Raw genomic sequence first — 14,400 nt, forward strand, 5'->3', positions numbered from 1 at the left:
AGAGCCAAGCATTGAAACTATGCCTTTGGATTCCAAATTCAATTCTCTTTTCAGGGAATATAAAGTCCTTGCCCAATAGTAGATCCAAAAGCAGTCCATTATTAGCTCAGATTGGGCTCCAACCCAGGTCTTTTGACAAAAATATAAATTCCAAATTTCTTTTTTCCACTCTCCTACACTTATTCTGTCATCCTCATATAATACTAACACCTTAGTTGTGTGATTTAGAATAAGTTAATATGCCTCTCTTTGTAGTCTTAACTTTTCCTTGGGTCAAATCAAGACAATGGGACTTTTGATTTTTCAAGTTTCTTCCAGTGATCTAGTATAAAGTGCAGTTGAATAAAAGACCATCTATACCTGGGAAAACATAAATTGGTAACCTAAGTATCATATATGATTAATGTGAAAAGAAACATAAAGAGCAGTTTACAAATAAATAAGAAAAAATGTGCACAATGAAAGTGTATAAAGGATACAAATAGGCAATTCATAGAATTATAAAAATGACCAATAAATATATGAAAAGACACACAACCTCTTTGGCAATCAATAATAAGATTTTTTCCCAATAGATGAACAAATATTAAAAATTGTTGTTAATATTAAGTATTGACAAAGATATAGAGGAAACAGATTCTCTTTATACAGTTAGTAGAAACATAAAATGGTCAGTCAATTTAAACGGTAATTGGCAGGACTTATAAAAAAATCAAAATGTCATCTTTCAAGTTTTTCATTCCTAGGTACCCATTCATAGAAATATTTGTACATGTTCATGAAGGTACATGTAAAAGAGTGCTTTTACAGCATTGTTTGGAATAGTAAAAAGTTGGAAGCAATCTAGGTGTCCATCAATTTAAGAATTGTTAAATAAATAATGCTTCATTAATACCATGGAGTATTCATCATCAGATAAAAAAATGAGCTATCTGTGAGCTCTCATGAAAAGCATTGTAAAGTATATTAAGTGAATAAAGTGAACTATAAGATAAAATATGCAGTTTTATTGTGTTTATACAACTTTACCCCTCACCCAACAATAAAACAACCCAAATACAGATCTTACTTGACTCATCACGGAGTTATGTCCTGATAAATCCATCATAAGTCAAAAATGCACTTAGTACATCTAATCTATTGAACATTATAGCTTAGCCTAGCCTACCTTAAATGTGCTCAGAACACTTACATTAGCTTACAGTGGGGAAAAATCTAACACAAAGCCTATATTATTATAAAGTGTTGAATATTTCTTATGGTTAATTGACTACTGTACGGGTACAGAATGGTTGTAAATGTATGGATTGCTTACCTTCGTGATCATGTGGCTCACTGGGAGCTGTGGCTGGCTGCCTGGCTGCTGCTGCCCAGCATTATGAGAAATTATTGTACCATGTATTGCTAGCCCAGGAAAAAAATTAAAATTCAAAATTTGAAGTATGGCTTCTGTTGAATGCATATCGCTTCACACCATTGTAAAGTTGAAAAATTATAAGTTGAACCACTGAAAGTCCGGGACTGTCTGTATACATTTTATACATATGTAAACTCACAGAAAGAGATGTTAGGAATATCCACGAAAACATTAACAGCACTTTCCTTTGAGGAAAAACTTGGGGGCTGAGATGATAGTATGACAGGAAGTTTATTTTTACTCTGTATACTTCTTTATTTTAAAAAAGCATAATCAAGAATATATTTCTATTTTATATCAGATATATTGACTTCAAAATTTGGGTTTATTATTCTCCATTCATTACATGAAGAGACACATTATGTCCGTTTGTCCCATTACTAGTGATTTTAATTTGATCACTTGGTTAAGATGGTGTCTATGGTATTCCTGTCAAATATACATAACCTAAGTATAATTATGAGGAAACATCAGACATACCCAATTGTTGGAGGAGATCATTGAGCAAATGGGCCTGCTGGTTGACTCCAGAGCTGGACCCGGCAATCAAAGCCTCTTCATTTCCTCCTCTGTCCTTGGAATGTATATTCCACCCATCATTCCCACACTAGGAGCTGTTTCAAGAGCATAATCTTGAAAGAGTAAGGTGTCGTCGAGACCATCTAAACAGTATATGTAACTGAATTCAGTTAAGGTCTCTATATAAACTTTTAAGATTCTGGTGTGTGGGGACAGAGACCTACTTGTCTTGCAGCTGCCCACATGTAAGTTTTCTTGCTTATTAAACTTGTCACCTACCAATCTGGAGCCATCTGTCTTTTTCTTCCATCTCTCCTCACCCTTCATGAATAGGGGTCAGTTTTTGAACCAACAGCAATTTAGAGAATTTTTCTTAAAAAAAGGCAATATGAAGAAATACAAAAACAAAGGAAAAAAAAAAAGATGGTGGTACTGTTCCAGATTAAAGGAAACTAAAGATTTGTGACAATAAAATACATTTGACTCTTGAATAATGTGGGGATTAGGGGTGCCAACTTTCTATGCAGTTGAAAATTTCAGAATAATTTATAGTTAGCCTTCAGTATCCATGGTTCCTCTGTATCCACTGTTCCTTCGTATACATGATTCCACATCTACGAATTCTACCAACCGAGACTGTGTAGTACTGTAGTATTTACTATTAAAAAAAATCCACAGAAAACTGGACCCACACAATTCAAACCTGTGTTCAAAGGACAACTGTACAGTACATGATCTGGGATTTTCTTTTGCAATTAAAAAAGTATACTGGAACTGGAGATGTCCAAGTAAGGTCTGTGGATTAAATATACTAATAATTAATACTTGTCTAGGTATAAAATTCTAGGGTCATCCTTTCTTCCTTTTAAAATTTGACTATATTATTACACTATCATCTAGCAAGAATGCTTCTATAGATAGCCTGAGGTCAACCTAGCATGTGGATTTTTGTTTTACCTGGATATCTGTATGATTTTTCCTGTGTCCTTGTAGTTCAGTAACATCCTGAGGTTATGTCTCAGTGCTGATCTTACTGCACTGATTTTTCCTGGAACATGACACACTTCTTTGATCTGCAAACTAAAGCCATCATTTCAAGATGGTTTTCTTCTATTTTGGATTTGAATAATTTTTCTATTTGTTCAGTTCTTTTTTTAAGAAAAACATACCACTGATGCATAGGAACTGCAAAATCCTATTTACTATGTTCCTGAATGTGTGTTTTCAATTGTGTGTGTGTGTGTGTGTGTGTGTGTGTGTTTGGACACTAATCTAGCGTTTATCTCAACTGTGCTATTTTTCTCTTCCCTTTTCTGTTCTGAGCTCCTAAGCTCCCAAGCTCCCTTTTCACCTCTTCTTTGAACCTGCTCATTGCCCTCTTTTTTTTTTTTTTTTTTTTTTAAAGAATGAGTTCAGAGCTGTAATTTCTTTGTGAGAATAGAAATTCTTTGCCTGACTTTTCACATGTTTCAATGGGTAAATTTCCATTTGGTTTGTGTTCCTCATTTGCCTCTTTTCATTTCCCCCCAGAATTTGTGCATATTTTGTATTGGTTTCTTTCTAATTATAAACCATCCTCAAATGGAATTGCTTACTGGAAGAATGGAATGAGAGCAGGAGACGAGATATGAGGAGGGAGGAGATCTATGACTATATGCAGTTACCATTTGTGTCCTTGAAGAGCCTTTCATCAAATCTGTCATTTTATTACTTTTTTATCTGGGGTATATCAGTTTTTCTAGGAAGTTGGTATGTCTCAGAACAAAGTCCCTAAGGGCACAAGCTTGCTGTATTGTAATCTGCTAAATTTTGCCCTTTCTTTCTCCTAATCACTAATTCACTTCTGGTGATTTTTGCTCTACTTGTGTCTAGGGGGTAAATAATAGATATAATGTAACAGCATGATTTGACCCTTGACATTTAATGGTGTATGAATATTTTTAAAAATTAAATCTTTATAAGATCACCATCTTTTCTCCTGCTGCCCATCTATCCTATAGATTTTGATGTTCTAATTAGAGTCATAGATTAAACTTTTCTAGACTGAGGTACTCACTTGGGGGGAAATTCTGTACCAGCTAGAGCCACAGTAGGCACAGTTCATCTTAACACGTGTCCTCTTCCTGGTCTAGATTTCATGGTGTTTGGCTGGTGAACTTCATTCTATGAGCTTTGGAATTGAAAGAGTTAATTTATTGATATGGATTATTTTCTCTGTCTTTCATTATTTTTGTTGTGTTTGGTGAGGTTTTTGTTGTTTTGTGGGAAGGACATAGGAACAAATAAAAATGACTTTTTAAAAAAATTATTTGTGAGGTAAACTGTTATTTTCTGTATCCTTATCTTTTTTAAATTTAATGGAATCTATGATATATTATGGAAAGCAGAATGTGACTTATAACAAATAAAATTTAAAAGAATTTGATATCTTGGAGGAGATAAAAATAGATCTTCTATGTGCACTTTATAATCTCATTTGGGTTTATGTGCAATATACTGTATGCTTATGAATATGTATTAACTACAATACAGAATTTGCTTGAAATTTTAAACTTCTATTTTGTAGCATCAGACAGCCTAAATCTGTAATTATGTTACCATTTTTGTGTAAAATTCCACTTGATGCTAATTATACTTAATGATTATAGTCCTTAACAGTAATTATACTAGAAAATCTGAAGCAGAATATTCTTTACTCACTTGCTAAGCTGGGTTTTTAGTAAGAAGAAGAGGTTTAAAACTTTAGCAATATGGATGTCCCAGCCACAAATTATATTTGGCATCTTATTAATAACCAGACAAAATCATTTAGTGTTACATTTGAATTATATTGGACTTCACTGTGAGTTCTATATGCCTTCCCTATCAATATAATTTTATTTTATAAGGTAATGATGAAAGGCGAGTAACTTTTACAGCTCTAAAATTAAAAGAAAATTAAAGGCTTAACTTGAATTCTAACTTTAGTAGTGACAACTTGCACAATTCAGACCATTCATCTGCCAAAGGAAACAAATAAGTCTGGGGAAATTAATTATTTAGAAACTCTGTAGACTTAGACATATGACCTGATATTGTAAAACTCCTAGAAGAAAACATGTAAGAAACTCCTTGATATTAGTCCTGGCAATGATTTTTTGGATATGATACCAAAAAGCACAAACAACAAAAGCAAAAATCAACAAGCAGGACTAGATCAAACTTAAGAGCCACTGCATAGCAAGAGAAACAATCAACGAAGTGAAAAGGCAACCTACAGAATGGGAGAAAATATTTCCAAACAGCATATTTAAGAAGGGATTAATATCCGAAATATATAAAAAACTCAAACAACTCAATAGCAATAAAAACCTCAAACAATCCAATTTACAGATGGGCAGAGGAGCTAAATAGACTTTTTTCCAAAGAAGACAAAACAGATAGCAAACAAGTATATGAAAATGTGCTCACCATCACTTATCATCAGGGAAATGCAAATCAAAACCACACTGAAATTAGAAGTTTGGGATTAACATATATATATAACACTAATATATATAAAACAGATAACCAACAAAGACCTACTGTATAGCACAAGGAACTATATTTAATATTTTGTAATTACCTATAAGGGGAAAGAATCTGAAAAAAGAATATATATATTATTTTTAATATAAATATATGTGTATATATATAAATTAACCGAACCACTTTGCTGTACACCTGAAACTAACACAACATTGTAAATCAACTATACTTAAATTAAAACAAAACCCACAATGAGATATCACCTCACAACTGTTAGAATGACTATTATCAAGAAGACAAGGGATAATAAGTGTTGGAAAGGACATAGAGAAAAGGGAACCCTTGTGCACTGTTTGTGGAAATGTAAACTGGTAGAACTATTATAAAAAACAGTATAGAGTTTCCTAAAGAAATAGAAATAGAACTACCATATGATCCAGCAATCCTACTTCTGGGTATATATCCAAAGGTAATGAAAACAGGATATTGAAGAGATGTATGTACTCCGTTGTTTGTTGCAGCATTATTCACAATAACAAGGATATGGAAACAACCTAAGTGCCTGTTAATGGATGAATGGATAAAGAAGATACACTCACACACACACACACGAATATTATTCAGCCATGGTAAAGAAGGAAATCCTGTCATCTGTGACAGCAGAGATGGACCTTGAGGACATTATACTAAGTGAGATAAGTCAGACAGAGAAAGACAAATACTGTATAATATTGCTTATATGTGGAATCTAAGAAAGCCAAACTTGTAAAAACAGAGAATAGAATTGTGGTTACTAGGGGCCGGGTTGTGGGGGAATAGGAGAGAGGTAGTTTAAGGGTGCAAACTTGCAACTAATAGATAAATAAGTCCTGGAGATCTAATGCACAGTATAGTGATTATAGACAACAATATTGTATTATAAACATCAAACTTGCTAAGAGAGTAAATCTTTAATATTCCAAACCCCCAAATAAATAATAATTATGTGACTGATAGAGCTGTTAGTTAACACTACAATGGCAATCATACTGCAACATGTAAATGTATCAAATTAACATATGTACAACTTAAACTTATGCAATGTTATATGACAAATGCATTTCAATAAAAAACCTATTTAAAGCCTTTGGAAAACAAACAGAATAGCACAGAATGAATGGGCTAGAAACAGAGGACAGAAAACCAAAAGGTGAGACGAGCATTTGTAGTTCCTTTTCCTCTGGGTTCTTTGTAGACTCTGCAGGAGGTGGATGAAAGACCTATAGGCTGTGACAGTCTCACTGAGCTGGGTGGCCTGCAACTGGTGTTCAGGGCCCCTGGGGACCTTGCAAAACTCCTTGCTTTGAATGGCCTCAGTAAAGATAAACAAGAAGTAGCCATGGTTCTCTCAGATGGCTCAGTTTAGATTTATCTCAATTCTGGGGAACTGGATTGAGGAGACCTTAGTTTGCTTGTGGCCCAGGTGCCTGGCAGAAGCAAACATAAATCCTCCTTAGAAGAAAATTACATCATCTTAGTCCTCAAAATGTTATTTTCACAAACAATTTTGCAAATAAAACCTGTTCACAATAAAGCTTAATTTAGAAAGTAAAATAAGACAGCACAAAAAGAAAATAAGCAGAAATGGTGAACAATAGAAGAAGACCAATAAAGTCTGATTTTAGACCTATCAAATGAAGAATAAAATACTGAATATTTAAAAACATTGGCTAAATGCCAGGACATAAAGCCAAAGTCAAAAAATTAAAACCATATTTATTATTCATTGCCACATTGCCATTATGCTAGAAGTTAGTAACAAAAAGATTATTAAAAAATCTCCATGTTTCTAAAATAAGAAATACATTTCCAAATAATTTGTTGGACAAAGAAAGAATCATAATAGAAACCAGGTAACATTTTAAGCTAAATGACAATAAAATAATACCTAATAAAACTTGCAGGATATAGCTAATGCCCTGCTTAGAGGGAAAAATGTAACTTTAAAATAATATGTTCAAAAGAAGGAAGGTTGAACTAAAGAAGAAAAAAAAGCATGAAAAATTAAATCAAAGACGGTAAGAGCAGAAAATAATGAAGAGTAGAAATTAATTAAACAAAAATTAACACACAACAAAGAGTATTAACAAATCTGAAAGTGGTATGATTGTTCCAAGACAGAGAGAGAGAGAGAGGAGAAGGAGAAAGAAAGCATAAATAACTGATGTCAGGAATGTGAAAGAAAATATCACTAAAGATCCTGCAGACATTAAAAAGAGCAAAAGAGGATATTAAAATCAGAACTTCATAGCAGTACATTTGAAAATTTTGATTATATATATAAATTCCTAAAAATTTATGCTAACAATACTGATAAAAGAAGAAATTTAAAAATCTAAATAGTATCATAATGTTAAAGAAATTAAATCTATAATATAATCCATAGTTATTAAACACAATTCCCACAGCTTTATACTGATAAAGCTTAAAAAAATGAAATCTACCAAATATTTAAAGTCTTGCACAATCTCTTCTAAAGAATAGAAAAAAAGGAAATATTCCCCAATGCATTTTATATAACCAGAATAATCTTGATATCAGAGTCTGACAAGAATATAAAAGAAGGAAAATTGCAGAACTATCTCACGCAAGAAAGTCAATGAAGAAATCCTAAATAAAGAAAAGACATAACAAAATGAATTCAGGAGTTATATATGTGGTGTGTGTGTGTGTGTGTGTGTGTGTATGCATATATGTATATGTAGAGAGAGAAAGTTATGTGTATGTGTGTAGTATGTTATGTGTAAGCATGTGTGTGTATATATAAAGAAAGTTATTCTAAAAATGCAAGCTGTGTTTAACATTGAAAAAAATCCATCACTGAGATTTCCAAATTAAGAGAATGAAGGAGAAATACCATATGATCATCTCAACAGATGAAGAAATAACATTTGTAAAATCCAACATCCATTTATAGAACAGTCTTAAGACGTAAGACATTTTGTTAACGTATATCTATCTACAGTGAACATCATATTTGATGGTGACAGCTTGAAATACTTTCCTTTGCAATTGGTAGCAAGACAAGGATACCTGCCATCTTATCTCTATTCAAATTGTAGCAGAAGTTTTAACCAAGGTAGTAAGGAAAAAAAAAAAAAAAAGGAAAAGGAAAAAAGAAGAAAAATTAGAAGTAAGAAAAAGAGAAAGAAATAAAAACTGTCATTACTGATTAGTATTACTATGTAAATAGAGAATCCAAAACCAGGTATGGATATATAATTAGAATTAATAAGAAGTTTAGGAAGTTTGCCAGCTATAATTTCATGATATGGAAATCCATTTATTTTTCTGTACTTGTAAAAAACAGAAAATAAAATTATACTTTATAAAGTATATATAATTGGGAGATTGGATTAACATATATACACTAATATGTTTAAAATAGATAACTAATAAGAACCTGCTGTATAGCACAGGGAACTCCACTTTGTTGTACAGTAGAAACTAACACAACATCCAATCATCAGCTGCTAGGGCTTGTTTTTTTTTCTTTCTCTACTCACAGAGGGCCTAGGAGGCCACAGTATATTCCCACAATTTTCTTCTAATCACCAGTAAGCAGGGAACATGGGGGAGGGGTTCTGTCCCTGGGAAAGCCTCACAGAATCCTGCTCAGTTTCAATGGGACAACATCACTGAATACACATAGTTGAAAACATTTGACTTTATCTAACACTATATGCAAAATAACCAAGTGCTGGTGGTGGATTGTAAAAATAAAGGTAAAAAGTGAAACATAAAGCCTTTAGAAAATTATAAACGTAATTTTCCTCAAGATCTTGGGATAGGGAAAAACTTTACACGGAAAATAAAAAGCACTCAAGCCAAAGAAAAAGATTGATAAATTTGACTACCTTAATACTAAGAACTTCTATTTATCAAACATTATCACAAAAGTAAAAAGGCAAGTATCAGAATGGACAAAACATATTTGTGAAAATATATAACCAACAAGGGGCTCATATCTCAAATATGTAAAAAACTCTTAAAAGTCACCAAGAAAAATAACTCAGTAGAAAAGTGTGCCAGGGACATAAACAAGAACTGCTCAAAGGAGGATATATAATGGCCAATACACAGATGAAAAGATAGTCAAGATCTCTCAAAATAAGAGAAATGCAAGTAAAAATCTTGATGTGATACTAATATACAACTACTATTATAGAATGGCAAAATTAAAGACTGTCAATACAAAGTGTTGGTGACTATGTGGAACAAAGGGAATTCCTTTAGTGCTGATGGGAATGTAAAGTTGTGTAACCAATTTAGAAACCGTTTAGCATTATCTCCTAAAGTTAAATTAATGTATATTCTGTTACCTAGGGATTTCACTCTCAGGTATACACCCAATAGAAATGCATATATATGTGTACCAAAAAACATGTATGAGAGTGTTCATATCACCATTATTCATAATACAAAAAATCTAATCTAGAAAACTCCTAGTGTCCATTAATAATAGAACTGATGAACAAATTTTGGTATATTCATGCAATGAAATGTACAGCAATGAAAATGAACAAATATTTGCTCTTTAAAAACACAGATTTTTTAAAAAATAGATCTTTATTGGAGTATAATTGCTTCACAATACTGTGTTAGTTTTTGTTGCATAACAAAGCGAAACAGCCATATGCATGCATACACATGTCCCTATATCCCCTCCCTATTGAGGCTCTCTCCTGAGCCTCCTTCCCATCTTCCCTATCTCACCCCTCTAGATCACTGAAAAGCACCGAGCTGATTGTAATGTTAAATTAAAAACGTCATATACAAAGTGATACATACTGTATGATTTCATTTATGTGAAAGTCAAAAAACCAGGCAAAATGAAACTATTTGGTTTAGAGATACATATTAAAGCTAAAAAACAAATTAAAGATAAAAACCATGAAACTCCAGATATTGGTTTCATTCACAGGGCAAGAGGGGAATTGGTGATGGGGTAGGAGAGGTTATCTAGGGTTCTGTCAATACTCTTTTTCTTGATGTGGATCATACTCACCTGGATGTTCATTTTGGGATAAATTACTTAACTGTACTTTTTCGTTTTGTGCTCTGATGCTCCCATAGGTGCAGCAGCAAAATGTACTCCACTGTGTTGGAATACAAATAAATAGAAAGTGTGGCTCTTCTGAGTTTTGTTCTATAATAATGGTGACACACAACTTAAAGACTTGTAGACAAAAATTTAAGAACTTTTAGGAAGTAATACACAACTTAGTACAAATTAATATAGATTTAAATATTTAATACTGTATCTTATTAAAAGATTGAATCTCATGCAGCATGAGGCACAATTCACAGCAACATAGTTGTTCAATTCTTGCAAAAACAATAGTTCTTTCTGACATAGTCCTATCCAAAGATTTTCATTGGTGACAATTGATAAAATATTTATTTTTAAAGCAAGACAAGAAAAATTTTAAACATAAAATTCTCTCTCTGACCATTTGAGCCACTATACCCTGCTCTTTAGTGTGTGTTGTGCATCTACATTATATATTAGTTAGAGCCCCTTAGAAGACATATTCACCCTACTCACCCAAGAAAGGAATTTCCTCCTAGACACAGCAAGGTAACCCCTTAGGAGATAACATTTATTTCTCAATCCTATAAGGGGTCACGATGACCCACCACTTGCCTTGTATTACATAAACTGTCAGTGTGTTACTCTGATGTATAACCTTTTATCTCAAAAACTTATATAAGTATGCTTTGACCTTTAAGGAACAAAGAAGTCCTCAGAGCTTTCTGAAAGACTCTCTCCCAGGTTATAATTCTAGGGTTGGCTAGAATAAATTTTTCATTTCTTTTTTAGATTGACTATTCATTAAGTGTTTTCAATGACAGAGTAATCAGGGTGAGCAATAAACTAGCAATGGTTGAATGGAAGAGACTTTAGATATCATTAGTTTAGAAATTACAGAAAAATATTCAACAAAATGTGTTAGCTCTTCTAAACCAGCCTATAAACCACTCCATGACACAATCTCAAAAAGGAAGTGGTCAAATAAAGACTAAGGCAGGAATGGGGAAATATATGTAAACCTTTTTTTTTTTTTTTAATTTTAGAGCAATTTTTGTGAGCTACTATATCTGATGTGGGGGGAGAAACACCTACGTAAAATTTAGAAATTCCTTGTATTTAACTTTATTCCTCCCATTTCCTTCAGTTAAATTTAAGTAAAACTAAAAGTTATGTTTTTATTAAAAATCCAAGGTGTCTAAAGTTTTCTTCCCATTTTCTTTTAGTATGTGTTCATATAAGGATGTGTCTAGAATAATATTTACCAAATTTAAAGATAATTATTTCTGGGACCTTAAAGATGGCAGAGGAGTAAGACATGGAGATCAACTTCCTCCCTACAAATACATCAAAAATACATCTGCATGTGGAACAATCCCTACAGAACACCTACTGAATGCTAGCAGAAGACCCCAGACTTCCCAAAAGGCAAGAAACTCTCCATGTACCAGGGTAGGGTAAAAAAAAAAAGAAAAAACAGAGACAAAAGAATAGGGATGGGACTTGCACCTCTGGGAGGGAGCTGTGAAGGAGGAAAAGTTTCCACACACTAGGAAGCCCCTTCACTGGTGGAGATGGGGGGTGGGTGAGGGAGAAAGCTTCGGAGCCATGGAGAAGAGCACAGCAACAGTGGTGCAGAGAGCAAAGCGTAGAGATTCCCGCATAGAGGGTCAGTGCCGACCAGTGCTTACCAGCCTGAGGGGCTTGTCTGCTCACCTGCCAGGGCGGGTGGGGCCTGGGTGCTGAGGCTAGGGCTTTGGAGGTCAGATCCCAGGGAGAGGACAGGGGTTGGCTGTATGAACACAGCCTGAAGGGGGCTAGTGCACCACAGCTAGCTGGGAGGGAGTCCGAGAAAAAGTCTCTGGAGCTGCTGAAGAGGCAACAGACCATTGTTTTAGGGTGCACAAGGAAAGGGGATTCAGAGCACCTTCTAAACAAGCTCCAGAGATGGGCGTGAGCCCAGCTATCAGCATGGACACTAGAGATGGGTATGGAGCACTAACACTGCTGCTGCTGTCACCAAGAAGACTGAGTGCAAGCACAGGTCACTATCCACACCTCTGCTCCTGAGAGCCTGTGCAGCCTGTCACTGCCAGGGTCCCATGATCCAGGGACAACATCTCCGGGAGAACATACGGCGCACCTCAGACTGTTGCAACATCATGCTGGCCTCTGCCGCTGCAGCCCCACCCCGCATTTCATACCCTTGCTTCTCCCCAGCCTGAGTAAGCCAGAGCCCCCTAATCAGCTGCTATGTTAACCACGTCCTGTCTGGGCAGGGAACAAATGCCCTCAGGCGACCTACATGCAGAGGCGGGGCCAAATCCAAAGCCGAACACCAGGAGCTGTGTGAACCAAGAAGAGAAAAGGAAATTTCTCCCAGCAGCCTCAGGAACAGTGGATTAAATCTCCACAATCAACTTGATGTACCCTGCAACTGTGGAATACCTGAATAAGCAATGAATCATCCCAAAGTTGAGGTGGTGGACTTTGGGACCAACTGTAGACTTGGGGTTTGCTTTCTATATCTAATTTGTTTCTGGTTTTATGTTAATCTTAGTTTAGTATTTAGAGCTTATTATCATTGGTTGATTTGTTAATTGATTTGGTTGCTCTCTACATTTTTATATATATATATTTTTTTCTTTCCTTTTTCTCTTTTTGTGAGTGTGTATGTGTATGCTTCTTTGTATGATTTTCTCTGTATAGCTTTGCTTTTACCATTTGTCTTAGGGTTCTGTCTGTTCGTTTTTGGTTATTATTATTATTTTCTTTTGTATAGTTTTTAGCACCTGTTATCACTGGTGGATCTGTTTTTAGGTTAGGTTGCTCTCTTCTTTCTTTCTTTTTAAAATATTTTTATTCTAAATAATATTTTTTATTTTTTATTTTAATAACTTTTTAATTTAATTTTACTTTATTTTCTTCTTTCTTTCTTTCTTTTTTTTTCTCCCTTCTCTTCTGAGCTGTGTGGCTGACAGGGTCTTGGTGCTCGGGCTGGGTGTCAGGTGAGGTGGGAGAGCTGAGTTAAGGACATTGGTCCACCAGAGACCTCCTGGGCCCACATAATATCAAACAGCAAAAGCTCTCCCAGAGATATCTATCTCAACGCTAAGACTCAGCTCCACTCAATGATCAGCAAGCTAGAATGCTGGACACCCTATGCCAAACAACTAGCGAGACAGGAACACAACCCCACCCATTAGCAGAGAGGCTGCATAAAATCATAATAAGGTCACAGACACCCCAAAACACACCACCAGACGTGGTCCTGTCCAACAAAAACACAAGATCCAGTCTCAACCGCCAGAACACAGGCACCAGTCCCCTCCACCAGGAAGCCTACGCAACCCACTGAACAAACCTTACCTACTGGGGGCAGACATCAAAAACAATGGGAATTATGAACCTGCAGCCTGTGAAAAGGAGACCCCCAAACACAGTAAGTTAAGCAAAATGAGAAGACAGAGAAACACAGAAGATGAACGAGCAAGGTAAAAACCCATTAGACCAAACAAATGAAGAGGAAATAGGCAGTGCACCTGAAAAAGAATTCAGAGTAATGATAGTAAAGATGATCCAAAATCTTGGAAAAAGTCTGAGAAAATACAAGAAACATTTAACAAGGACATAGAAGAACTAAAGAGCAAAGAAACAATGATGAACAACACAATAAATGAAATTAAAAATTCTCTAGAAGGAATCAATAGCAGAATAACTGAGGTGGAATAACGGATAAATGACATGGAAGATAAAATAGTGGAAATAACTACCAAAGGGCAGAATAAAGAAAAAAAATGAAAAGAATTGAGGACAGTCTCAGAGACCTCTGGAACAACATTAAATGCACCAACATTTGAATTATAGGGGTCCCAGGAGAAGAAGA

The sequence above is a fragment of the Balaenoptera borealis genome (assembly GCF_965194805.1).
Source record: "Balaenoptera borealis genome assembly, chromosome: 13".
Classification (NCBI taxonomy): Eukaryota; Metazoa; Chordata; class Mammalia; order Artiodactyla; family Balaenopteridae; genus Balaenoptera; species Balaenoptera borealis.